General features: G+C 33.1%; 1 non-coding gene and 1 pseudogene across 1 annotated transcript; both read right to left on the bottom strand.

The window, feature by feature from the left end:
• Window positions 1–6,150: 6,150 nt before the first annotated feature.
• Window positions 6,151–6,902, bottom strand: LOC132274150 (probable glutathione S-transferase; annotated as a pseudogene).
• Window positions 6,903–24,280: 17,378 nt separating this feature from the next.
• On the bottom strand, window positions 24,281–24,352 carry TRNAT-UGU (transfer RNA threonine (anticodon UGU)). Its single transcript has one exon. It is a non-coding gene; the product is annotated as a tRNA-Thr (tRNA).
• Between the last annotated feature and the right edge of the window lie 1,636 nt (window positions 24,353–25,988).

Below are 25,988 nucleotides of genomic sequence, written 5' to 3'. Positions count from 1 at the left end.
TCATTCTATTTAATTATGTAAGATATTTTCTTATATTTGTGGCCCACATAATTTGGACATGCGATTTACTTCTATTATTTGGTGGTTAAAAAAAATAGGTATCAGATTAATATTATATTATTTGGTCAACTTATAAATTACCTTTTTGATAATTAATTATTAGAGAAGTGTTTTCCTATTTATTCTTTACTTTGATGGAAAGTGGAATTAAAGTTACTAAAAGGAAAACTGGTCATCTCTCTGCCTTTATAAAAGTGCATATTCCCCTTAGTTATGTATGCTAATGAAATAACACGTATAATGTTTATGTGTACAAAAAGCCAAGAGAGATAAATCAATTTCCGCACACTTTGCTATTGTTTGTACTTGTAGTTTATCATGTTGTTCGATCTCGATATTTGGTTTGATCTCTATGAGATTTGAAATTACAGATCGAGGTATTTATATCTAACTATATTTATTTATGCAATATAGGAATTTGAGAATAATGAAGTTATAAGATTATGTGATTCATGTTTATTTGTAATGAATGGTTTCCACGAATAATTATAGTTTACATGTGGTATCAGAGCTTAAGGATTAGGGACTCATTATTTTTCTTTAACGTTGCATAAATAATATTTAATATATAATGATGATTGCATGATTGAATAATGTGTTGTTTTGAATCTGAACTATGAATATGTTTTGATCAGTATTTTTCATGGGTTTGTTTGGATCAAGTTTGTGCACTGATTTTGGTTTCCATATATAGATTTTTGAATTTTATGTAATTGTATGAATGTCAATTACTTAATGATGCATGTATGCACATGTATAATAAGATGAAGAAGTTTCCTTTTCGTACATGATTTTAAAAAGGAATATGTGTATTATTATATACTAATTTTAATATCATTATGGATGAATTTTATGGACACCAAACTAACTTGGGCATCTTGATTTCCGAGCCTGATTTAATTACTGAAAGTTTTAATGGCAGCTTGTTACTAATTGAAAGAAGCTCACTATTTTACCAATTATTGTCCAATGATATAAACGATTTCATTTTTAATTTACTGAAAAATAATACATAATTAAATACATAAAGTATATATATTTATTTATTTTATTACAAATTAGAATTTCTAGAATAATGTGTCAGTCTAGAAATTTGACTTTATTAGACATGCAAAAAAATTATTGTTTAATACCCAAACATATATACATAATGGAAAATCAATTTTAAATTGATTCAATTATAATCTTCAAGTCTGAAAATAAAAATAATATATTTTATTATTTATATAAGTAAAAAGATATATTTTTTTTTATTGAATTTTTGAACTATTAAGTTTCTGGGATCGAACCTACCTAAAGTTGGATTGATCAGTATAAGTATGTATGTATAATGTTAAATGGGTAAATTAATAATTAATTAGTTACTAGCTAATTTAATATTCATATTATGTGAGAGTTAGTAGCTACCAAAGTGGCCTAATGTAACAAGGGTCATTTTGTCCCACATCGGAATCGGATGGGAAAGAGATTGGGTATAAATGGGTGGGTATGCAGCCTTACCTAACAGTTCGAGCTTTTGGGTAAATGGGCAAGCGCCCACCCGTTACAGTTGGTATCAGAGCCAAACCCAGTCCTTGATCCGGTGCCACGCCAAGCGCCCGACCCGGAAAGCGTCCGGGTGAGTCCACCCGGGTAGGCAGGATGGCCCAACCGCAACGAGGGCGTTGCGAGTTTGGGTGGGGGAGAATGTAACAAAGGTCATTTTGTCCCACATCGGAATCGGATGGGAAAAAGATTGGGTATAAATGGGTGGGTATGCAGCCTTACCTAACAGTTCAAGATTTTGGGTAAATGGGCAAGCGCCCACCCGTTACACCTAACCATAATGTCGATGAATATTAATTTTAGTAGTAATTATAACTTAATGATGAATTAATTACTGTCTAATTTAATATTCATATTATGTAAAGATTGGTAGCTACCAAAGTGACCCAATCATAATGATTGATGAATATTAATTTTTTTAGTAGACACAATTAATCATAAATTAGTTACTATCTAATTTAATATTCATATTATGTAAAGGTTGGTAGCTATTAGTGGCCTAATCATCATAGTTGATGGATATTAATTTTAGTAGTAGACATAATTGCAATATTTCATGAATTATGATGCTTTTGATTTTTTGTGATATTCATGAATATTAAGTTTATTTAATTATGAGAAATAATTCCTCAAATGGAATTGATTTTTAAGCGATTAAATAAATATTAAGGGATTTCATGTATTTTTTAATTGGATAGATATAGGATATCCAAAGATAACTTATCTGTTTAATTAAATAATGCATCACCAATGAATGTATACATATAAATATATGTAAACATCATTATTAGTATTTTATAGTTGCCACCCAAAGGGGTACTATAGTTATACATTGTATTTATATTTTAAGTTATCTATTTATATGTATTGTTAACTCAAAGCATTATTGTTGTGAGCATTTATCTTATTATGTTTGTTTTATTGCAGCCCTTAATTCGCATGCTACATCTGTACAAATTCTTAATAAGACTAACTTCTCATAATGGAATGAGTAAGTTAAGTTCAAAGATTTAGCATTTTAAATTGAGAAATATACTGTTATTACTGATAAAGACAGTGAATAAGAAAAGATTCTCCATAAAGCTTGGGAGAGATTGAACAAATTAAGCATTATGGTTATGCGAAAAATTGTTACCCATAGTGTTAGTGCTAAAGAATATTTTACTACAAGAATGTTTTCGTATTATAGATAAATATCTAAAACAAAAATTATTAACTGATATCACTACTATGCATTTTCGTTGGTACTTGTATCATGTATGAACATATTTTTAGATGACTAATGGTGCTGCAAAATTGAGAACCTTATGGATGATTGTGAATGAGAATTTTCTTATTCAATTTATTCTCAATTTCTTGTCTATTCAGTATAGGTTATTTCTAATTAACACTATTAAAACAAGTGAAAAGTGATTTAATTGACCATCATGTTAATTTAGAAGGAGACAAGACTTAAGTAGCAAGGTAATCATTATGTTCATCTGATGACTCAAGAAATTATAGAAAGAAATTTGAAAATAAGTCTGAAAAAGCATTAAGTAAGTAACACAAAAAATTAAACGATTTAGGTCAATCTACTAAAAGAAATGAATGTAATAATGCAAAAGTGTCATTTATGTATTGAAAACTTTTAGAAATATTACATGAAACATAAAGAATGATTCGAAAAATAATAGTAAGAGTTTGGCTTCTGTATATTTTGAATTACTTATTGAAATTCTTTCTAATACATGATACGTTGACTTAAGTATTAATGTTTATATTTCTAATTCAAATGAGAATTTCTTACTTATGAGAATTAGAAAAAAAATTTGTTCAAACCATTGAGATATTTTTTTTAGTCTTAGACAATGAATTTTATTTAAATTATTTTAAACTCTTTATGTTTCTTCAATTTCCCATAATTTAATTTTATTTCAAAACTTTATGTTAATGGTTTTTCCTTTAAATTTGATAATGATGTTTATTTGAGAAATTCTAATTTGTGAGTTATGGTATTCTTGTTGATTATTTCTGTATATTCAAACTTAATAGTTTATTTATTAAAACCTTTTTGACCTTGCATCATAATGTTAGAATAAAGCGTAACTCAATTAATGAAAATTAATTTATCTTGTGACATAATAGATTGAGACAGTATTCAGTGAAAGGTTAGAAAAATTAGTAAATAATGTGATTTTTCTGAATCTAAAATGTACTAATTTTGGTGTGTGTATGGATTGTATTAAGGGTAAACAAACTAAACACACAAATAAAGTAGTCACAAGAAATATAGAGTTTCTTGAAAATATTCATACAGATGTTTGTAGACCTTTTGATGTTCCATCTTTTGGTGGAGAAAAGTATTTTATTGCCGTTATAGTTGATTTTTCACGTTATGGATACATCTATTTGTTGCATGAAAAATCTCAAGCAGTAGGTACTCTTGAAGTATACATAAATGAGGTAGAAAAACAACTAGATAGAAAAGGGAAAATCATAAGATCATATAGAGGTGGTGAATATTATGGAAAGTATGATGAAATGGGTTAATACGCTAACCGTTTGTTAAACTCCTTAAAATGTATGGCATTTGTGCTCAATACACTATGTTATGCATGCCACAACAGAAGCGTGTAGCAGAAAAGCGTAATCATACTCTTATGAATATAGTTAGAAGTATGTTAAGTAATTCTTCGTTACCGATAATGTTGTAGATATTAAGTAATCTAAAAGGTATAAGTTTTACTATCCTAAACATAGTACGATAATTATTGAAACCGATAATGTCAAATTCATTGAGAATGATGAAATCAGTGGGAGTGATAAAAATAAGAATGTGATCATTCCAGAAGTTAGGGTACAAATTCATTTACCCATAACTTATAAGGAAATAATTGTTTATTCAGTTGTTGAGCTGTATAACAACGAAGAATAATTGAATGATCAACAAAGAATGAGTTAGTTGAAGGAAAAGAAACAAAAAATATTCCTTATGCATATATTGTGGAATTTAACGTATATATAAGTTGGTGGGGGATAAAATATTACATGCTCACACTTAGGAAAATATTTTTATGAATATGTGGATAATTATTAATTCACAATTGGTTATTTATTCCTTTTGGCTGGAGGAACAATATTATAAAAAAGTGTAAAATAATTTATTATTACTTTGTCTATTATGAATTTCTCATTTGTAGCATGCTTTGATACTACAATTTATGGTTGCAAAATTTATTTAAGGACTTAGAGTTATGGGTACCATTTTTAGATTGCTGAAAATTTATGTTGTAATTGTTGATCTTCTTGTATGAAAAATTATAGGTATTCCAAAATTGAAATACTTTATCATTAAAGAAAATATTTAGAAACAACAAATATCTATTGAACATATATGCACACAACTTATGATTGCAATCCATTAACAAATGGACTACCAAGAATGGTCTTGAATGTAGTCAATGATAATTATTTTTTAATTGTGGATTGCTTAAACAGTGCTTATATATATTTGACATTTTGCACTGATTAAATGTGTTTCTGATATTTCCTTTTAATTAATGTACATGTACGTATTGCTTTAATAAATGGTAATAGGAATAGTTTTGGAAAAGACATTATTGTTAGATCATTATTGATACTTCTCATTTATAGACTATATTGAATAGATTACTAGTGTTGTGGTACATGGAAGGGACTATGTCATTTAGGGACATATAACCGTCATGACTCACATTGGTAGTTTATTTACCATGGTATTTATGATGACCAACTTAATGAGTTAATCTGATTTATGGTACACACTAATGACTATTTTACTAATTCATTACAGAAGTTATCATATGGGCCAAGTAGGAGATTGTAAGATATTTTCTTATATTTATGGCCCACATGATTTGGACATGTGATTTACTTCTATTATTTGGTGGTTAAATAAAATAGGTATCAGATTAATATTATATTATTTGGTCAACTTATAAATTATCTTTTTGTTAATTAATTATTGGTGAAGTGTTTTCCTATTTATTCCTTACTTTGATAGAAAGTGGAATTAAAGTTACTAAAAGGAAAACGAGTCCTCTCTCTGCCTTTATAAAAGTGCATATTTCCATCAGTTATGTACGCTAATGAAATAACACATTTAATGTTTATGTGTGCAAAAGGCCAAAAGAGAGAAATCAGTTTCCACACACTTTGCTATTGTTTGTACTCGCAATTTATCACGTTATTCGATCTCGATATTTGGTTTGATCTCTATGAGATTTGCAATTACAGATCGAGATATTTATATCTAACTATATTTATTTATGCATTATAGGAATTTGAAAATAATGAAGTTCTAAAATTATGGGATTCATGTTTATTTGTGATGAATGGTTTCCACGAATAATTATAGTTTACAAATTAGTTACAATTACTTTGTCAAGCCCGATTTACATTCTGGTCATTTAAAGGCAACAACATAACTTAATCTTGAGTCATCTCTTTACTCAACTAGTCCCATAAAATAAACACATAGAACACACAATGGAAAACCCAAGATTAGCCAAAATTATATTAATATCATGGAGATGCCACCAACTTCTCCCTCAGGCGCTTGAAAAACATGAACATTTCATCACAATCAGGAAGGTCGTCTTTGATCAAGGGAGCTTCCTTAAAATTTTTAATCCATGCATGCAAGCGAGGGAACGTGTGGTCTTCAAGTAGCTTCACCCCTAACACATCTTCTAAAACTCCCAACCAAATAAAAATTCCTCCAAAAGTTAAGTCAACTATACCGATGATTTCTCCATTGAAGAATTTCTTGTTTCTGAGAGCATGTTCTTTTATTGTTCTCAGCATTTCAAGGCTATCTTTTATGGCCTTTTCGTGTTCTTCTTCAATGGTACTTCGAAACATTGTCCAAATAGTAGGACCCTATATGTATCAGGATCAAAAAAATAATCAAACAAGAAAGTTATATTAATTCAACTAAAACGGCTAAAATGAAACTATTTATATACCTTATCCTCGGCAAATTTAGCCCAGAATAGAGCAATGGCCTTGTCATAAGGATCATTTGGCAGCAAGGAAGCTTACGGCCATGTCTCTTCAATGTATTTAAGGATGATGAAGGACTCACAAATTGGTTTTCCACAATGAACAAGTACTGGGATCTTCTTGTGAACAGGATTGTATTGGAGAAGAAGAGGACTTTTATTAGGTAAGTCTTCTTCTATGTAGTCATAAGATACCCCTTTTAGTTTCAGAGCCCATATTACTCTGTAAAGAAATGGACTAGGCCATGTTCCAATTAGCTTCACCTCTCCCATCTTTGAAACATCAATGGAATTAAGAGCCCTTCTCTCCCTTAGAGCCATTTTATAGTGATTATTGGATAACTCTTACTTGGGCACCAAGCACAAATGCACACATTTTCAACCACTATAAGTTGAATTCAAAGTGTGAATTTTTACCCTCTTTTTTTTTCTTTTTTTTTTTTTTTTTCTTTGTTGTTTTTTTAAAGTTTTATACTTTTAATTGCTCAAGTTAAAAGATAGAGATGACACAACAATACTTTCTTTTGGCGCGCATGGACACTCACTTTGTTCCATGAGGTGTCAATTCTGTGATGGTTTGCGATACTGAAACAAAATATATTTTCATTTTTTCAACTTTGTGGTGTTATGATATAACACACTAATACAGTCCTTTTTAGATGTTTTCAGCTACAAAATTTATTAAATGAATCCCGAAAGTGATCCCAGCCTTTTAGATGTCTTTGGAAGGAGAAATTATTTTATGGTCCCGGGAAATGATCTTAGCCCAATAACTAGTTGAGATGAATGCGAACGTGTCACATTTATGTCAGCTTTGTACAATATTTTGGTTGTGTGTCATCTATTAACTAGTTGGAATTGGTGTGTTGGTCATCGCATGTGCACCAAAATTACAATAAAAGTGTGGCCAAGTTTGAATTTATAAAGTGCCACAACTACCTCTAACTACTAATATAGCTAGGGTGAGTAGGGATCGTTGATGAGTGCTGAAAAATGCGCATTTAAACCTCTTAAGCACGAGAGTTCTAGGACCTTTGTATATCTTATTTTCCGTTTTAGACTAATTTCATGTTATTGACCTTTGTATACCTTATTTTCCGTTTTAGACTAATTTCATGTTATTGCCAAATAAGAGCATTAAAGAAGTTATCTCAAGCTGAATGAAAGATAGGAGCAAAGTGGAAGCAAAATGGTGGAGAAGAAGCAAGTTTGATCGATCTCAACAATTCTTTAATCGATCTGGAGGTGATCGATCTAGACATTTCAGGATGGATCTAAGCCTTTGTCCTTATCTAAAAGATTCCACCACTTTTGATCGATCCAACTTTCCTCAGATCGATCGAAATTGTTTGATCTTAACCTCACCTACTACCCCACCTACCACTTCTGTCTTTTTCCCAAAATATCTCAAAATATCTCAGAGATTTGTCTTTATTCAAAAAGGTGCCGCCAAGGATGATTGATCTCTGCAGCATTCGATGGATCTCACCACAGTTCGATCGATCGAACCTCCTCAAGTCCGAAATAAAACAGAGTCCAGCTCATTAAAAGATGGCTCGTGGTGCAATCATTGCAAGGGCCCTAGTGCACGGGTCCAGACCATTGGGTGTGACACTTGAGCCTCCTATATAAGGATTTGGAGCCATTTTAAGAGCAACATTCATCATACTTACACATCTCATATCACATATCTTAGAGAGGAGGCTAAAGACTAGAGAGAGCTTTACACATTTTAGGAGTTCTTCCATTCTTCTAGGGTTTTCATCAAGAAGGAGGTCATTTTTAACATTGAGATAGCCCTTGAGGGTTGGATAACTACTTCAATGAGTGGCTAGATATCTACTTGGGGCTAGAATAGCCCCTATGTTTGCTTCATAGACCTAGTGCTTTGTATATTTTTGGGGATTTACTTGTAACAAATGTTTTGATCTTGGATTTATATATATATCTTGTGGTTTCTACTTGATGTGCATGGATTAATGATTTCAATTGATTCTCTATTTCTAATCATATGTCTATGTATGCTAGAATGGATGATTCATGTGCTTTCTCTAGATTTAATGGAATTTATGCATGTCTATGTGTATGGATGAAGTTAATCTAGTGATGATCAAAACATAATGCATAATTGAACACTCTTATAATTTATTTGATGGTTCACACTTGTTTCTCGATGTATTGTGCCACACCTTTAGCTTACTTCGTTTAATTTCCATGTCTTTAGTGTAGATGTAGTGTAGTTGCTTTATATTCATAGATAGGTGGACAATCTATTCTTGTTCCTTGGTGTTCCATACTTATGAATGAAAAGAGTGTATGCTTCTAGATAGTTGTTTGTGCATAAATTGTGGTTTCATTGAATGGATTTTGGTCTCATTTGATAGTTTTTGCTTTTCATTTGAATTGGCTAGGCAATCTATACTTATTTACCATCCGTGCTTAGTTTCAATTAATGTCACACACACACACAAGTTATAATTCAATTTCCCCATTGAAATACAATTGCTAGTGTCTAGTGAAGTCAAGTTTAGTGGTGAGCTCTAGTACCCCAAGTCCTCTCCTCTATATCTTTTTCCCTTATTTCTAAATTGTTCCCTTTTACTTACTTTAATTTCAATTGCATTGTAGTTTAATCAACCAAATAAACCATCTTTTGATCACTCGACCTACTAACCCTATATATTATTTCCATTACAAACACGCCCACAATCCCTTGGGACAATCCCTACTCACCCTAGCTATATTCTTAGTTAGAGGTAGTAATGGCTTTTATAAATTTAAAACTTAGCCACATTGCACATTCACAATCTTAGCACATTAATAGGTATTGGTCTGGCGACACAGCAAGTTTTTGGCGCCGTTGCCGGGGATTGAATTGGCAACGCCGTGTTTTGGAAATAATTAGAAATTAATACTCTTTTGATCGTGTCTTTATTTTATTTTATTTTTGCTACTTATTGTGTTTGTTCTTATCTGGCTAGGTGAATTGAGCAAGGAAGTTGAGCAAAGGAGAATTGAAAGTAAGGAGCTAAGCTAAGCACAAAAAGGGCTAAAATTTAAAAATTGCACAGCTAAGCGGAAAATTGAAAAAAAAAAAAAAAAAATTTATTTGAAGTGCTTAAGGACCCTTTGTGAGATCTTTCTAACTCAATCTCTAGTTAAATTGTCGGCGCGCGTGGTGGCAATTTACCTTTTCTTTGCATATTGTTCAAGCATGGGAGTATGGGACCAATGTATGTGGAGAATATTTGTTGATCAATTTGTTGTGGGGGCGAAGTGATTACTATTTACTTGTTATTTGTTTTGCTAGTGCATACATGGTCGTAGGTCGTTAAATCTTACTCTTGTTCCTCCTAATTTGCATCTTGAATCGGTTATTCGTAATCCAAGGGGAAGAGGTAGTTCTCATCACTCCATTTCATCAATGCAGGAGCAACATGACGACCATGTGGAGGACCTTGGTCACATAGACCAACAAGGCATCCTCCACCCTAATGTGCATCATGATAACATCCAAGTACCATTAGGCATGCTTAGACCATTCATCCTACCACAACAAGAAGGCCAAATTCCATTGGGAATGCCTCGGCCAATTTTTGCTCCACAACCTCCCATGGTTCAAGTTAATCAAGGTGCTTATATAGCACCACCGGTTGTGAATCCTCCCATTACTTTAAGAGACTATTTTGTGCCTAATGAATACAATGCACCTATATGCATTCAGTTGCCCCTATTTAGAGCACATAACTATGAGATTAAACCGTAAACTATTCAAATGCTTCCCAACTATCGTGGACTTCCAAGTGAAGAACCTTACAAGCATTTGGATGAGTTTCTTGAAGTGTGTTCCATCGTAAAATACATGGACATGCCAGAAGAAGTTTTAAGACTCAAAATTTTTCCTTTTACCCTTAAGGACAAGGCAAAATATTGGTTCAACAATCTTAGGCCTTTTTCGATAACTTTTTGGGCAGAAATGCAACAATAGTTCTTGAAGAAGTACTACCCGGTATCAAAGACCAATGCTATGAAAACTTCCATTCGTGAATTTTCTCAAGGGGATGGGGAAATGTTTTATGAGGCATGGGAAAGGTTTAATGACTTGTTTAGGAAATGCCCAAATCATGACATACCTAAGTGGCAATTAGTTTAATATTTCTTTGAAAGTTTACCGGATAATCACAAGGGTATGGTTGATGCATCTATGGGTGGTTCTTATCTTGACAAGCATGAAAATGATGTTTAGCAAATTGTATGAAAGCATGAGTGAGAATTCAATGCATAGATCTTTATCTTCTAAAAATGGTAGAAATCTAGGTGGAAGGAAGAATGTTGGCTTATATCAAGTTAACAATTCCAATGACATAGCCGCCGAAATGAAATCCTTATCTTAATGGTTTGATCAACCAAAATTTGGCAAATCAAATGTCTTCCTCCCCTAACCATTCTCATCGTAACTCTAATGAATCATGTATGACTTGTTCTAGTGTTTTACATTCTACTTCCTATTATCCCCATGGACATGCGTAAAGTGAAAACCATGAGCAAGTTAATGCTACATTTGTCAACCAAGGGAATAATCCTTACGGCACTCATTACAATTCGAGTTGGAGGAACCATCCAAACTTCTCTTAGAAAAGCCAAGGGGAAGGTTCAAATCTTCCCTAAGGTGGTATTCAAGGAAAGTATGTTCCACCGCTAATGTAAGGCCGAGTTTCCCAAGGTTTTAGATCATCATTTCAATCGCATGGCAATCAATTCTCAAACTCCCATTTCCCTAATCAAACATCTTATTCTCAAGGAAATTCTAGGAGTCCCACTTTTGAGGAAAAAGTGTTAACCGCTCTAGGCACTCGATTTAGAGGTGAACACTTAATTGCTTCATTCTTATTCTCAATCCATTGCTAAGCTAGAAACCCAAGTCGGGCAAATAGCTAGTATTTTAAACGCTAGAGAGAAGGGGAGGATGCCTCTAAATGCTCCACTAAAGCAATAATATGTTGTGGAGACTCATTCCTCATCAGAAGGTCACACAATTGAGCATATCAATGCGGTGACAACCTTAAGAAGTGGGAAGATTATTGACAACCAAGTAGGTATTTCCAATGAAGAAAGTGAACAGGTGCAACCAAAAGTTGACACCCGTCCCATTTCACATTTTTTTTCCTCCGTCATTGCATGTGCATGATCATTTGGTGGAAAAAGTTGTCAAAAATGATTTAAAAGATGAATTGAATAATGATTTGAAAAAGGATTTGAAAAATTCTTGCTTTGAAAGTGATTTAGAGACAAATATTAAAAAAACTTTTGAGCCAAAGGCTTCATTTCCGGATGCCTTGAAATGATCTATTTCTCTTGACAAATAAAAGACCAAGACCAATAAAATCATTCAAATGTTTAGGTAAGTGAAGATCAATCTTCCACTTTTGGATGCAATCAAACAAATTCTGGCTTATGCCAAGTTCTTAAAAGATCTTTGCACCCAAAAGAGGAAGAACAAAAGCCAAGTACCAAGGAAAGTGGTCTTAACCGAGCAAGTAAGCTCTATTTTGCAACACAATATTCTCCCAAAGTTTAAGGACCCCGGTTCACCTATTACCTCTTGCATTATTGGTGACTATGTCATTAATCGAGCTCTTTTAGATTTAGGAGCAAGTGTTAACCTTCTTTCATACTCGATATATGTTAAATTGGGCTTAGGAGACCTAAAACCGACATCGGTGGTTTTACAACTTGCCGACCGATCCATCAAAAAGCCCCGGGGTTTCATTGAGGATGTTTTGATTAAGATTGATAAGTTCTTCTTCCTCGTTGATTTCATTGTCATTGACACGAAACCGGTTCCAAATCCCAAGAGCCAAATTCTCGTTATCTTTGGCTGTCCCTTCTTGGCAACTTCAAATGCTAACATCAATTATAGGACTGGGATAATGAAAATCTCATTTAGCCATATGAAAGTGAAGTTGAACATTTTCAATCCAACCCCGAATTCAATGGACAAACATGAAGAAGTGTGTGTTGTAGAAGAATGTTTAGACAATGAATTTGATAAAGTCAAGTCTTTGCTTGAACATAAAACTTTAAAAGATCAATCTCTAAACTTGAAAGCAAAGAATGTTGTTTCAAAACCTAATGTTGAAAGGGCATGGAAGCCCAAGAGTTGCCTTGATGAAGGACCATTAATTCCTTTTGATCCAAATCCAACAAGTTCTCTAGAGAACCATTTGTTAGGTGGGGTTCAAAGTGTTTTTCGCCCCGTCAAGGAGGGGATGCATAATAAGATATTTGATCCGAGCTAAAAGAGCCCAACGTCTTGCTAGAGACATTAAAGACTAGTGCGTTTTGTAGGGTTTACAACCCTATTCCTCCCTCATTTCTATTTTATTTTTCATTTCTTATGTCGTCTAGATATATTTTGGGTTTATACACATGGCTAGGAACTGTGATTGAGAATGCATGCACTTCCCTTTTGAAAATAAGCATTTTGCACTTGTTCAATCGATCTTAAAAGAGGTTCGATCGATCCCATCACTGCATCCAATCATCTCTCTGTTCCATCATGCGAAGATTCCCTGCATATTTCAACTCTCTATGTATCGAGCAAACTTCAGTTCAGATCGATCTGAGTGTTCCAAGATCGATCGAGATTTTCCTTAGATCGATCTTTATTCCATACTTAGAAAATTTTCTGAAATCTATGAAAAAGCCTCTCTGTGCATCGTTCGAACTTGTCTGTAGGTTTTCACATATTCGATTCTCTTTCAGATTGATCTTGGATTGATCGATCTGTGTTCCTTTGTTGACTTTGACTACCCTTTTGAATTTTGATTTTATTATAACAAAAATATTTTGATTTTTTTTTTATTCTCAAAAATTCAAAAAATATTTTTAGTTTTAAGAAATTTTTCAAACTCCAAAAAAATATTTTTCCTTTATTTTGTATTTTTATTTTAAAAATATTTTCAAAAATTCCAAAAAAATTTTTATTTTTACTTTTATTATATTCTTCCAATAAAAAAAAAAATCCAAAAACATTTTATTTTTATTTTTATTTTTATCTTTAAAAATACAAAAAATCTATTTTTAATAATTAAAAAAAAATTTCAAAAATACTGTGTCGTTTTGATGCTTAGATCGATCTGCGATCCTTCAAGATCGATCTATGTTCAATTGATCGGAAATCTTTCCAGATCAATCGAACATGTCGGAGGCAGTTTTTAAAAATAGAAGCCAATGGTCATTTGGATCGATTTGACCATCGATCTCAGACCCCCATCTCATCCCTTCGCTGTTCACCTTTTTCCCAACCTCCGGCGTGTCTCCAGCGAGCTTTCAGAGCCTCAAAACTTCCATCCTCGCACTCGATCTCGTCATCTTTCCTTCATCTCCACTTTTGTCATCCGATTTGGTAAGTTTGAGTTTAATTTTTAGATTTCGAGCTTTAATCTTGAGTGATGACCATGTTTCCATGTCAGATCTGAGATTCCATGTTGGATTTCTTGCTATTTTTTATGTTTTGAGCATGTATATATTTGTATATATATGTATATATATTTTTATATCTTTTTGATTCTGTTTTAGATTTTGGGGGTCACATGCCAAGATAAGTGACCATTGTTGAGTTGTTGATGTGTTGAGGGACCCATAAGCTTGCTTAGGAGGCCCCCGTGTCATCCACGTCACAAATCTGTGACTTTTCAAATTTCTCACAGTAGTTCGATCGATCGAAGTTTTCTCTGATCGATCAAAGAAAGATTGATCTCACTTAGTCCTGATCGATCCAACTTGGATCGATCTCATATTTTCCTGATCGATCGAACATCACAGATTTGCAATTGCACTTTACACACCATCTTTTGTGTTCCATGCTACCTTATTTATGCCCAATGCCTGTGTTTTCCACATTGGATGCATTCCATACTTACATTATTTAGCATGCTTCACTTAGTCACTGTTTACTTGGTTGCGTCATCACTTATATAGATTCATGTACTCTATTCTGAGTTGTCTATCTTACTTGACATACATGTTTCTATATACTATGCTTCAATTCTCTATTATCTGTTACTGACTTCTATTACAAGTGTTTCTTTTCTGTTTTGCAGGTCATGACATGGGTTAAGATAGTTGTCCGTCGACAGTATGAGAGGAGAGTCCAGCAGAGAGTAGAGGAGCCCGCAGAGCCTTCTCATGCCCATGATCCATTTCAGAGCAGGTTAAGCAGGCTGAACAGTTAAAGGAGTATGAGGAGCCAGCTCTGGCTCAATCCGACCACTCTACCTCTGCCGCTTTTGTATTTTCATCCCGTTCTGATGAGGTTAAGCATTTATCTTCTCCTTCTCCACCACTGGCAGAGCCAGGCCAGATCAGAGATAGACCTAGCCAGAAGTACTCGTACCTTTCAGTAGCACATGAGTCAGTTTTTTACATTACTTTTTTCTCCCGGTCAGTCTTGACCCGGGCAGCTTTTGATGATGTCAAGTGGCGCAACATTTCAGCCATTCTGGCGCTAGTTACCTATCTTGTTTACTCGCGGCTTATTCGGATGTTCTTCCTAAACCTCCGACTAGCCTTGAGTAACCTATCGGAGCTGCGGACTGCTATTGATGGCTACCCTATCCGGATCACAGTCGACACTTTGGCAATTTCTTCTCGATGCCCGTATGTCTGCTCTCTTGATCTTCACTATCCTATTCTGAGGAGGCCTTCTGATGTAGACATGGGCGTTGCACTTACTGGCCACTACAGTGATGGTGAGACATTCGCCACGAGGACTTATCTGCCCGATGATTTATGGTTTTTCGATTCGGTATTATACCGAAATGTATTTATTGCAGGCCATAAGATCCAGAGGCGTTCTGACTTTCTTGCAGCCCTCTACGCCTTCTATATAGGGCACTGGTTCTCTATTCTTGCACTCTATTGGAGTGTCATGATGAAGTTATATACAGATTACATCAGCAAGGCAAAGCCCAAGCGGACCAAGTTCCTTCCATTTGTACATCTTATTACACAGATCCTCAGGGACCAGCACTACCCTTTCCATCCACAGGAGTGTACTGAGTCAAGGGCTTGTTACTTCGGCAAGAAAGATTAGAATAAGAGCTACAATGTTCTTGTTAAGAGTTTAGAGCAGGACGCTATCTTGGCAGCTGAGGAGGCTGCAGAGGAGAAGGCAGCAGCAGTAGCAGCAGATGCTCCACCAGATCCACAGGCGACTGCGGATGCACATATGGATATTGATTTAGAGCAGGAGCCTCCAGCAGAGGAGCTACCGCATCACTCTCTAGTAGGGTCGCCACCTCATTTTTAGGAGCAGGATCAGGATATACCTCAGTTTCATGATCCAGTTATCCCTGATTCTCCAATTCCAACACCTGGCCTAAGAGAACGTATACAGAGCTTGGAGGACACAATTGTCTCTCTTCGGTCAGATGCGGCCTCCCTCAGCACTGATGTAGCATCTCACCGCTTAGACATCATGGCTGCGCTGTAGGATTTATCCAGAGATATCCGGGGATCACGCCCTGCTCGCCCGACCTCTTCTGCCTGATTTCTCTATCTCTTTATTCTCATCATTTTATATATCTGTGATATATTATTGTTATATTGCTACTGTTATAATATTTTTGCGACCAGTCTGTTGGCCCTGATACTGTGATGTGCTGTACATTATTTCTCTTTTTTTATGCTTGATATTTTTGGATGTCTAGACCTTATATTGATACATTTTTCTATGATTGACTCCATTTATCATGTACATCCCAGAGACTTCAGTGAGAGAGAGTGCTGTCCAAATTTTTATTTCAGGACTACTCTTATTCCTTTCCCTTTACTTTATTTACTATCCCATTTATACTTGTATGTCCACTGTGCACTATTATTATCCCTTTGTTATCTAATGAGTTTTATCCAAGTGCCATCTTTTCAGGACTGCAGTCAATTCCAAGTTTTGGGGGGGTTATACCACCCACTTTGGATATTTGTGTCCTGACCATTCTTTGCCTTAATTGCAGTGGTATACTCTTTCCTTTTGTTCTCTTTGCACATTGAGGACACTGTGCAATTTAAGGTTGGGGGTAATGGGTGTTATTTGTAGTGTTTACTTTCAATTCAAAATTTTGAGCATAACTTGTGTATTTGAGGGATTTTCTATAATTGATCCATAACTAGTTGTAATTTTGATCTTTTGAGGACTATATTACTTAAAATTTAAAAATTGCTTGACTTGAGAGTTCAATACTCCTTGTATGCCTTATGGATGCCATTTAGGAGTAAATTTTTTGAAAGATTGATATCTTGCTTGCACATATGGTCCACATCATCCTGATTTTGTGATTGTTTTGAGATTCACTCTAGGATTCTACGTTAGCACAAGCACACACTAGCATTCATTTATGGGGTACATGCTTTGTTGATTATTGAATTGGTTATATCCCAACTGGGCTAGTAGTGCATTGAAAGCTTTCATTCTTGATAAAGGTGAATAACAAACCCTTTTCATTGAGTAACTGGGATTCTAGCCTCATCAAGCACTGAATTTCTCATGCCAAAAGGTGGAAGGCCCAAACTCTAGGTTAATAATTGAATGCTATCTAAAAAAAAAAAAAAAAAAAAAAAAAAAAGGAGAAAGAAAAAAGTTGCAAAAGCAATAAAAAAGTAAGAACTTCTCCCAAAAGGTGAGAAGTGGGAAATGATTAGATGGAGGTTGTTTTGATTTGTAGCCTAATTGATTTGAGCTTGTAAGTCCTTAAGGGTGTTTGAACACCTAATGCCCTAAAGTCGTCCGGTTTGGGAGTTATTGACCTAACTTTCGACCTCATAGATCGCTAGAAAGCTTAAAAGATCAACACATTGCACTATGCTTCCATCTTTGATCCTTAAAAAAATAATAATAAATAAATAAATAAATTTGAGTGAAAAGAATAAGCGTACCTAGTTGAATAAAGGTTTAATAAAAGGTCCATTCTTTGTCTTAATGTTTGGTACTAGATTTGTGTGCTAGTTTGAGGGTAATGATGTGATCATTTCTTTAGTTGGCTTAGATAGTAACATATTTTATGCTGGTCCACTCAACAAGGATTCTAGAGTTGTTTTAATTTGTATGATCATTTTCTTGATGTGTGGAAGACCATACTTGCTTGCTTGATGTTAAAATTTTGGGAGATTGCTTGGAAATGATTGAAAAATTGCATACTTGAGGTAGTTTTCTCCCAATGCTTGTTTGCAATATTGGTGCCTCTTTTGTGAGAATGAGCTTACTGTTTGTGGGTATCATTTTTGGAAACCCTCACGAGACTTCACTCATCCACTAGGGGTAACCTAGGGGTTTAAAAGGCTTGTTGCATATGCTAAATGCAATCATGTTCTTACGAAAGTGGCGTTATCCTTTTATTGCTTTCTAGTTCATAGTTGTATAGTCGTTCATTTCATTCCTTTACTTTGTAGTTCATTGCTAGGGACTAGCAATATTTAAGTTTGGGGGTGTGATGAGCACTGAAAAATGTGTATTTAAACCCCTTAAGCTTAAGCGTTCTAGGACGTTTATCTATCTTATTTTCCCGTTTTAGACTAATTTCATGTTATTGCCCTTTTCAGACACTTATCCCAAAAATAGGTTAATTCAGCCAAATAAGAGCATTAAAGAAGCTATCTCAAGCTGAATGGAAGAAAGGAGCAAAGTGGAAGCAAAATGGTGGAAAAGCAACGAGTTCGATCGATCTTAATAATTCTTCGATCGATCTGGAGGTGATTGATCTAGACATTTCAAGATGGATCCAAGCTTTTGTCCTTATCCAAAAGATTCCACCACCTTTAATCGATCCAACTTTCCTCAGATCGATCGAAATTGTTTGATCTTATCCTCACCTACCACCCCACCTACCACTTTTATCTTTTTCCCAAAATATCTCAAAATATCTCAGAGATTTGTCTTTATTCAAAAAGGCGCCGCCAAGGATGATCGATCTCTGCAGCATTCGATGGATCTCACCTAAGTTCAATCGATCGAACTATGATCAATCGAATCTCCTCAAGTTCGAAATAAAACAGAGTCCAGCTCATTAAAAGATGGCTCGTGGTGCAATCATTGCAAGGGCCCTAGTGCACGAGTCCATACCATTGGGTGTGACACTTGAGCCTCCTATATAAGGATTTGGAGCCATTTTAAGAGCAACATTCATCATACTTACAAATCTCATATCACATATCTTGGAGAGGAAACTAGAGACTAGAGAGAGCTTTACACATTTTGGGAGTTCTTCCATTCTTCTAGGGTTTCCATCAAGAAAGAGGTCATTTTTAACATTGAGATAGCCCTTGAGGGTTGGATGACTACTTCAATGAGTGACTAGATATCTACTTGGGGCTAGAGTAGCCCCTAAGTTTGCTTCTTAGACCTAGTGCTTTGTATATTTTTGGGGATTTACTTGTAACAAATGTTTTAATCTTGAAGTTATATATATATATCTTGTGATTTCTACTTGATGTGTATGGATTAATGCTTTCAATTGATTCTCTATTTCTAATCATATGTCTATGTATGCTAGAATGGATGATTCATGTGCTTTCTCTAGATTTAATGGAATTTATGCATGTCTATGTGTATGGATGAAGTTAATCTCGTGATGATTAAAACATAGTGCTTAATTGAACACTCTTATAATTTTTTTGATGGTTCACACTTGTTTCTTAATGGATTGTGCCACACCTTTAGCTTACTTAGTTTAATTTCCATGTCTTTAGTGTAGATGTAGTGTAGTTACTTTATATTCATAGATAGGTGGACAATCTATGAATGTTCCTTGGTGTTCCATACTTATGAATGCAAAGGGTGTATGTTTCTAGATAGTTGTGTGTGCATAAATTGTGGTTTCATTGAATGGATTTTGATCTCATTTGATAGGTTGTGCTTTCCATTTGAATTGGCTAGACAATCTATACTTATATGTCATCCATGCTTAGTTTCAATTAATGTTACACACACACACAAGTTACAAATCAATTTTCCCATTGAAATACAATTGTTAGTGTCTAGTGAAGTTAAGTTTAGTGGTGAGCTTTAGTACCCCAAGTCCTCTCATTTATATCTTTTTCCCTACTTTATAAATTGTTACCTTTTACTTACTTTAATTTCAATTATATTGTAGTTTAATCAACCAAACAAGCCATCTTTTGATCACTCGACCTACTAACCCTATATATTGTTTCCATTACAAACACGCCCACAATCCCTTGGGACGATCCCTACTCAACCTAGCTATATTTTTAGTTAGAGGTAGTAGTGGCTTTTATAAATTTAAAACTTGGCCACATTGCACATTCACATTCTTAGCACATTAATAGGCATTGGTCCGGCGACACACGAATCGTCCTAAGGGATTGGGTAAGTGCTTGAAATGGAAACAAGGTTGAATTAGTAGGTCAAGTGATCAAAAGGTGTTTTGTTTGGTTAATTAAACTATAATGTAAATAAATTCAATACAAAGTAACTAAAATAAAATAAAGGGTAGAGAACAAAAGAAAGAGGTCTTGGGATCTAGAGGTCACCACTAAACATCACCATTCTAGACACTTAATGTGTAATGAATGAGGGGAAATATATGTTGCGATACAAAGAGATGTGATTGATTGAATTAACAAGTATGGATTAACTAATTAAGTATACATTGTCTAGACAATATAGTGAATACCACAATATATCAAAGTAAGCCATTAATCCTTCATTTAAGCTCACAATCAACACACTAACAAGATAGAAAATTGTACTACTTGCATTCATAAGTATGGAACATCAAATAACAAGCATGGATTGTCCTCATATCTAGGAAAATAAGGCAACTACACTACATCTAAGCTAATGACATGAAAATTATACTAATTAAACTAAGGTAGAGGCACAATCCATCAATAAATGAGTATGAACCATCAAATAAGTCACAAGAGTATTCTATTTAAGCACTATGCCTTGACAATCTCTAGATTCATAGTATCAATACACATAGACATGCATCAATATCACAAAAGCAAGAGATAAACACATAAATATCTATTCTAGCATACATAGACATATAGATATAATGAAATGATCAATTGGAAGTAATAATCAACACAAATCATTGTAAAACCAAAATTCATATATAAATCAAATATCAAGACAAGATTACAACATAAATCCCCTCAAAATACAAAACATCAAGGTCTAGAAGGTATGCTTAAGGCTAACTCTAGCCCCAAGAAGATGTTTAGCCACTCATTGATGTAGTCATCCAACCCTCAAGGGCCATCTCCATGGTAGGAATGATCTTCTTCTTGATGGAAATCCTAGAAGAATGGAAGAACTCCCAAATAGTGTACATCTCTCTAAGCTGTAGTTTCCTCTCCAAGATATGTGATATGAGATATGTGAGTTATGTTGAGATATATTGAGATATAAAAATGGCTCAAAATCCTTATATAGGTAGCTCAAGTGTTATACCAAATGGTCAGGTCTCGTGCTCTAGGGTCTCTTCCAATGATTACACCACAAGCCATCTTTTAATGAGCTAGACTCTATTTTATTTCAGACTTGAGGAGGTTTGATCGATCGAATTCAAAAGAGATTGATCGAACTGTGGCTAGATCCATCGAAGTAAAGCCAGATCGATCAATCCTTGGCGATGCCTTTTTGGAATTAGACAAATCAGAGATATTTTTGGGATATTTTGGGAAAAATACAAAAGTGGTAGGTGAGAATAAGATCAAGGAAGTTCGATCGATCTGAAGGAAGTTCGATCGATCGAAGATGGAAATTCTTTGAGGATAGGACAAGGGGTTTGATCTATCTTGATGAGGTTGGATCGATAAATGTGAGATCGATCGAAAATATTCCTGATCGATCGAAGTTTATTGATTTCTACCACTTTGCTTCCACTTTGCTCCATTCTTCCATTTAGCTTGAGATTGCTTCTTTTATGCTCTAATTTGGTTGAATTGACTTATTTTGGGAATAAGCACCTGAAAAGGGCAACAATATGAAATTAGTCTAAAACGGGAAAGTAAGACAGGTAAAGGTTCTAGAATACTCAAGCCTAAGGGGTTTAAATGCGCACTTTTCAGCGCTCATCAGGAATCAATGGTCTCGGAACCATAAAATAATTTCTCCTTAATTTAGTAGTTGGCATAAGGTGAAAGCATCAATATTTGGATAATCTCCAACCAAATCTCTCTCCTGAACTTTTCTAGAGGGTGAAAACAACGTGATTTGGATTCAGTTTTAGCTAAGTCAGTATCTTGTAAAAGTTTACAACTTACAAATTTAGTTGTAATAGAATTTTTAACATGAACTTTTTTACCATGAACTTTGACTGGATGATGACATAGTGAAATCTAATGTTAGTAATATTTAATTGACTATAATAAAATGATATTATTAACTTAAAAGTTAATATAAATTGTTAATTGATATAATATCATCTTAATTTAATTACTAATTATCTTAAAATTTCTAAATGAATTATTTATTATATACATTATTGAATTACAATTAAATTAAATAATTAATTGACAAGTTGTTATTAATTATAAAAACTTTATAAATTCTTGATTAAGTTCTTTATAATTATTTATTAAATATACATAATTCAATTTTTATCCATAATTGATGATTCAAAATTTTGAGGTTAGCAAAGTTTAAGAAAGAAATTTGGTTGGAAAGGATTCTTGTCCGAAGACGCGGTGCACAGGGCTGAGTTAAAATCCAAATGCCTAAGAATTTAGGGAAAACTACACTTTCATATAGTTAGGAGTCTTAAAAAAAAATAGTCTATTTTAAAATTTCATTTTTCACTTTAGTTGGAATAAGTAAAATATTTATATAAACATCAATAATTATTGTTCAAGTCCAAAATACCCTCCAAACTCTTATTCCAAAATACTAAGAGTCTGTTTGGAGTTGCTGTTGGAATAGAAAAAGCGCTTTTATCAATAGAGCTGTCAAAAAATTGAGGGTAACTATTTAAAGTGCTTATAATGGTTACCAAACACATATAAACGCAATTTTTCAAAATAAAAGTGCTTTTAAGTAATAGAGAAGCAATCGCAAATGGGTTCTAAATTATTTCCTTAAATCAGGTACTTTTTTTATATAATTTCTTTACTTAAAAATTTAGGAAAATATTAATTTTGAATCATACTGCTGCAACTTTATATATGGAGAATTTATATAAACAATAAAAAAATTTAATGTGGTAAAAAATCTAGCAATTAAAGAGTAGTCCCCAAAAAGAAAACTATAATTAAACTCTTTATGCCAAGAAATTATGCATGCCTTGAGATGATCATCATTTTGCTTAATTTACAGTTTTTTATAAATAAAAAAATAGTTATTGGTGTAACATTTACTGAAGCTATCATTTAGTTTCATGATCTCCCACTTACCAGGAAAAAAATTCTCTATATATAATAAATTTCAGCTAAATTATTTGTATATTTTTAAAATGACATTTTCAGGTTTGAACCAATATAGATTAAGAGATATAAGATATTGGAATAAGTGCACAATTTTTTTTTTCTATATAAATATTTATATGTTGTTTTTTATTTTATTTATTTTTGGTAATATATACCTCACATGAAAAAATACCCTCCAAGTTGAAAGTCAACTCACAAAACTTGTTTTTCTAAATTTTTTAAATGAAAGAAATATTGATTAGGAATGATATTTTAGTATTTTGAAATAAGAATTTGGAAGATATTTTGGACCTAAATAATAATTTTCAATGCATATGTAATTATTTTGTTTAACTCAACTAAATTGAAAGGTCAACATGATTTGTTATTTAGGACTCCTAAGTTTTAAGTGTTGTTTTTTCAATAATTTAAAGATCATTAGATGCCTTGAATTGACCTTTAGGTGTTTGATTTTGGTTCACCCATCAATTTTAAAATTTATTGTTCATAAAAATAAAAAAATAGGAGGGGTATTTAGGATCTCTAATTTAGTTAAATATGAAAATTCAAAGTTCAATCTAAGTTACACAGAGTGGGAGCGAGTGCGAGAGCGTCAAATCTAAAAATTTTGAAAACGAAACGTCTTGAGAGCGTCTACATATTAGGATAAAATTATAGCATGACCTATATATTTTATATTTTTTTATTTATTTAAATTCATACGCAACTATATTCATTATTATTTATTCCATTAATGATATATGTAATAAATAAGTTAACTTTTCTTGCTAATAGATGCGTGATTTATTTGTAATACTTTTAAATTAGAAAGTTTTTTAATAGTATATTTTTAAACATATATATGTGTGTGTGTGTGTGTGTGGTAGTATAGTAATGTCATATAGCTGGGGTGCGAGTGAAATTTAAGTAAATAATGTATATATTAAGTAATAGTATAAGTAATAAATGCATATATGGTAATACAGGTGTTCCATATTACTGGGACTTTAACAAATTTAACCGTTAGCTGTGTAAAGTAAATTCCTACAAAAATCGTGAATTAGGAAAACAAATTTGCGAATTGCAAAAATTGAATTTGCGTGTGACTTAGAGTTCACTGCACGAAAATGCCAAAGTTTGGAAAATTTTGTTACAGTTAAGTGAAAAACATCTTTCTTTTATTAAAAATTAGAATTAATTGTTATTTTGGTAAGGTGATGAAATGCCCCCACGCAGGATCGAACCACGGACCTTCAGTTTACAAGACTGACGCTATACAACTCAGCTATAGGGGCCCAATTCATGTCATTGTTAATCTGAAAATATTATTTTTTTATATTATTACTACTTTTTGGGGCGAAATTCATAAAATAAAATAAAATAAATTGTTGATCGCTCGCTTGTAAGTTGTAACCATTAGAAGTGTGCGCTAAAAGTGTACTCGCATATGTAGTACTCACGGACAATATAGTCAGATTTGAGTTCTTAAGCGAAAAATATAAAAATAATATTTTAATATTTAATATATTAAAAATGGTATTTTATTGGTCTCATTGTTGATGTGGATAAAAATAAAATCAATATATCTTGTTTAATTACCAAATCAGTAATACATGTGCCTATCATATTTGATTTGGTAATTGAAGATATACCCATTATATTTGATTTGATAATTAAAGATGATATATCTATTTTTTTATTGATCCACATCCGTAGTTAGGAGCTGTACATCCTCACCAGTCATGACCTAAGTATTGTCCATATAAAGCCATTTGTAGCAGGCTGGCGGAAGCCGGTTTTGGCTAGCATAATGGGCCAAATGCGCCCCAGCGGACTCGCGGAACTAGGCGGGGACTACAGCGGCTCACGGGTTGGCTCACGGAATACCACGAGGTCGAGCCCGATCATGGTATTTTTTTTCTTTTTTTCTTTTTTTTTTTGAAACGTTCTGTAATAGTGTCTAACAGTAGTGCAGAATGGTTTTTTTTTTGGGGGAAAAAAGCCAAAAATAGGCTATTTTGAGTTCATTTCTTTTAAAAAATAAATAAATAAAATTCATTAAATATAAAATATATTGTTTAGGCACTGTTTGTCCAAAATATATATATATATATATATTTGGGTCAAAAATAAATTTGAAAACATTTTTTTTTTATTTAAATTTTAAATTGCTGCCATAAACAATGCATTTGGTTGTTAATGCACTGTTTGACTGACATAAACAGTGCTTTAATGGCTATAATTTAAAAATAAAATAAAAAAGTTTAAAAAATTCTATTTTGTAAATTTTTTTTAAAAAAAACAATTAAAATTAAAATTTCATTTTCTTATTCCCATAGGATTTTGTAATCTTTATTTTCTTATTCCAATTCATTATTTTTAATCTTAAAATTGAATTTTATTATTATTATTTTTTTTGAAGAGCGAGAATTCAGAGAACCTGATGGAGTTCTTTCTGGAGAGCAACGTGATTTTCGAAATTGCTGACGTGGTTCTTGAAAAAGCTGAAGTGACATTTTTGGAGAGCCAAAATCCATAGAGGCTGATAAAAATTAAAATTATTAACCTGATTTCTATTGCATTTCTTTTCTAATATTGAGAGGGTTTTATATGTAAGTGCTCTTGGGTATGCACACATATAGATGGGCAATTTAGTAATTTATCATAATAATGTAAGGATATTTTTGTAAATTAGATATATCCGTTAGTGCATTTAACTGGGTAGTTTCATATTTTAGGAAGATTTAAATAATTTTCCAAATCATAGAGTAAGTCTATGTAATTATAGCAAATCATAGGAAAAATTCGTATAATTTATCCAAAAAAATAAAAAATAAAAAATAATAAAAAGAAAGAATTTTGGAGTGGACCCTCGTACCACCACAAAGTGGACCCCTCATTGCCCAAAGCAATTGGCATTGCAAAAGCAAA

This window comes from Cornus florida, unplaced genomic scaffold (genome assembly GCF_030987335.1).
Source record: "Cornus florida cultivar Cherokee Brave unplaced genomic scaffold, ASM3098733v1 CherokeeBrave_3.0.0_Hap2_Chr01, whole genome shotgun sequence".
In the NCBI taxonomy this organism is placed as follows: domain Eukaryota; kingdom Viridiplantae; phylum Streptophyta; class Magnoliopsida; order Cornales; family Cornaceae; genus Cornus; species Cornus florida.
The sequence above is the reverse complement of the archived record's forward strand: the minus strand, read 5'-3'. Positions and strand labels throughout refer to the sequence as shown.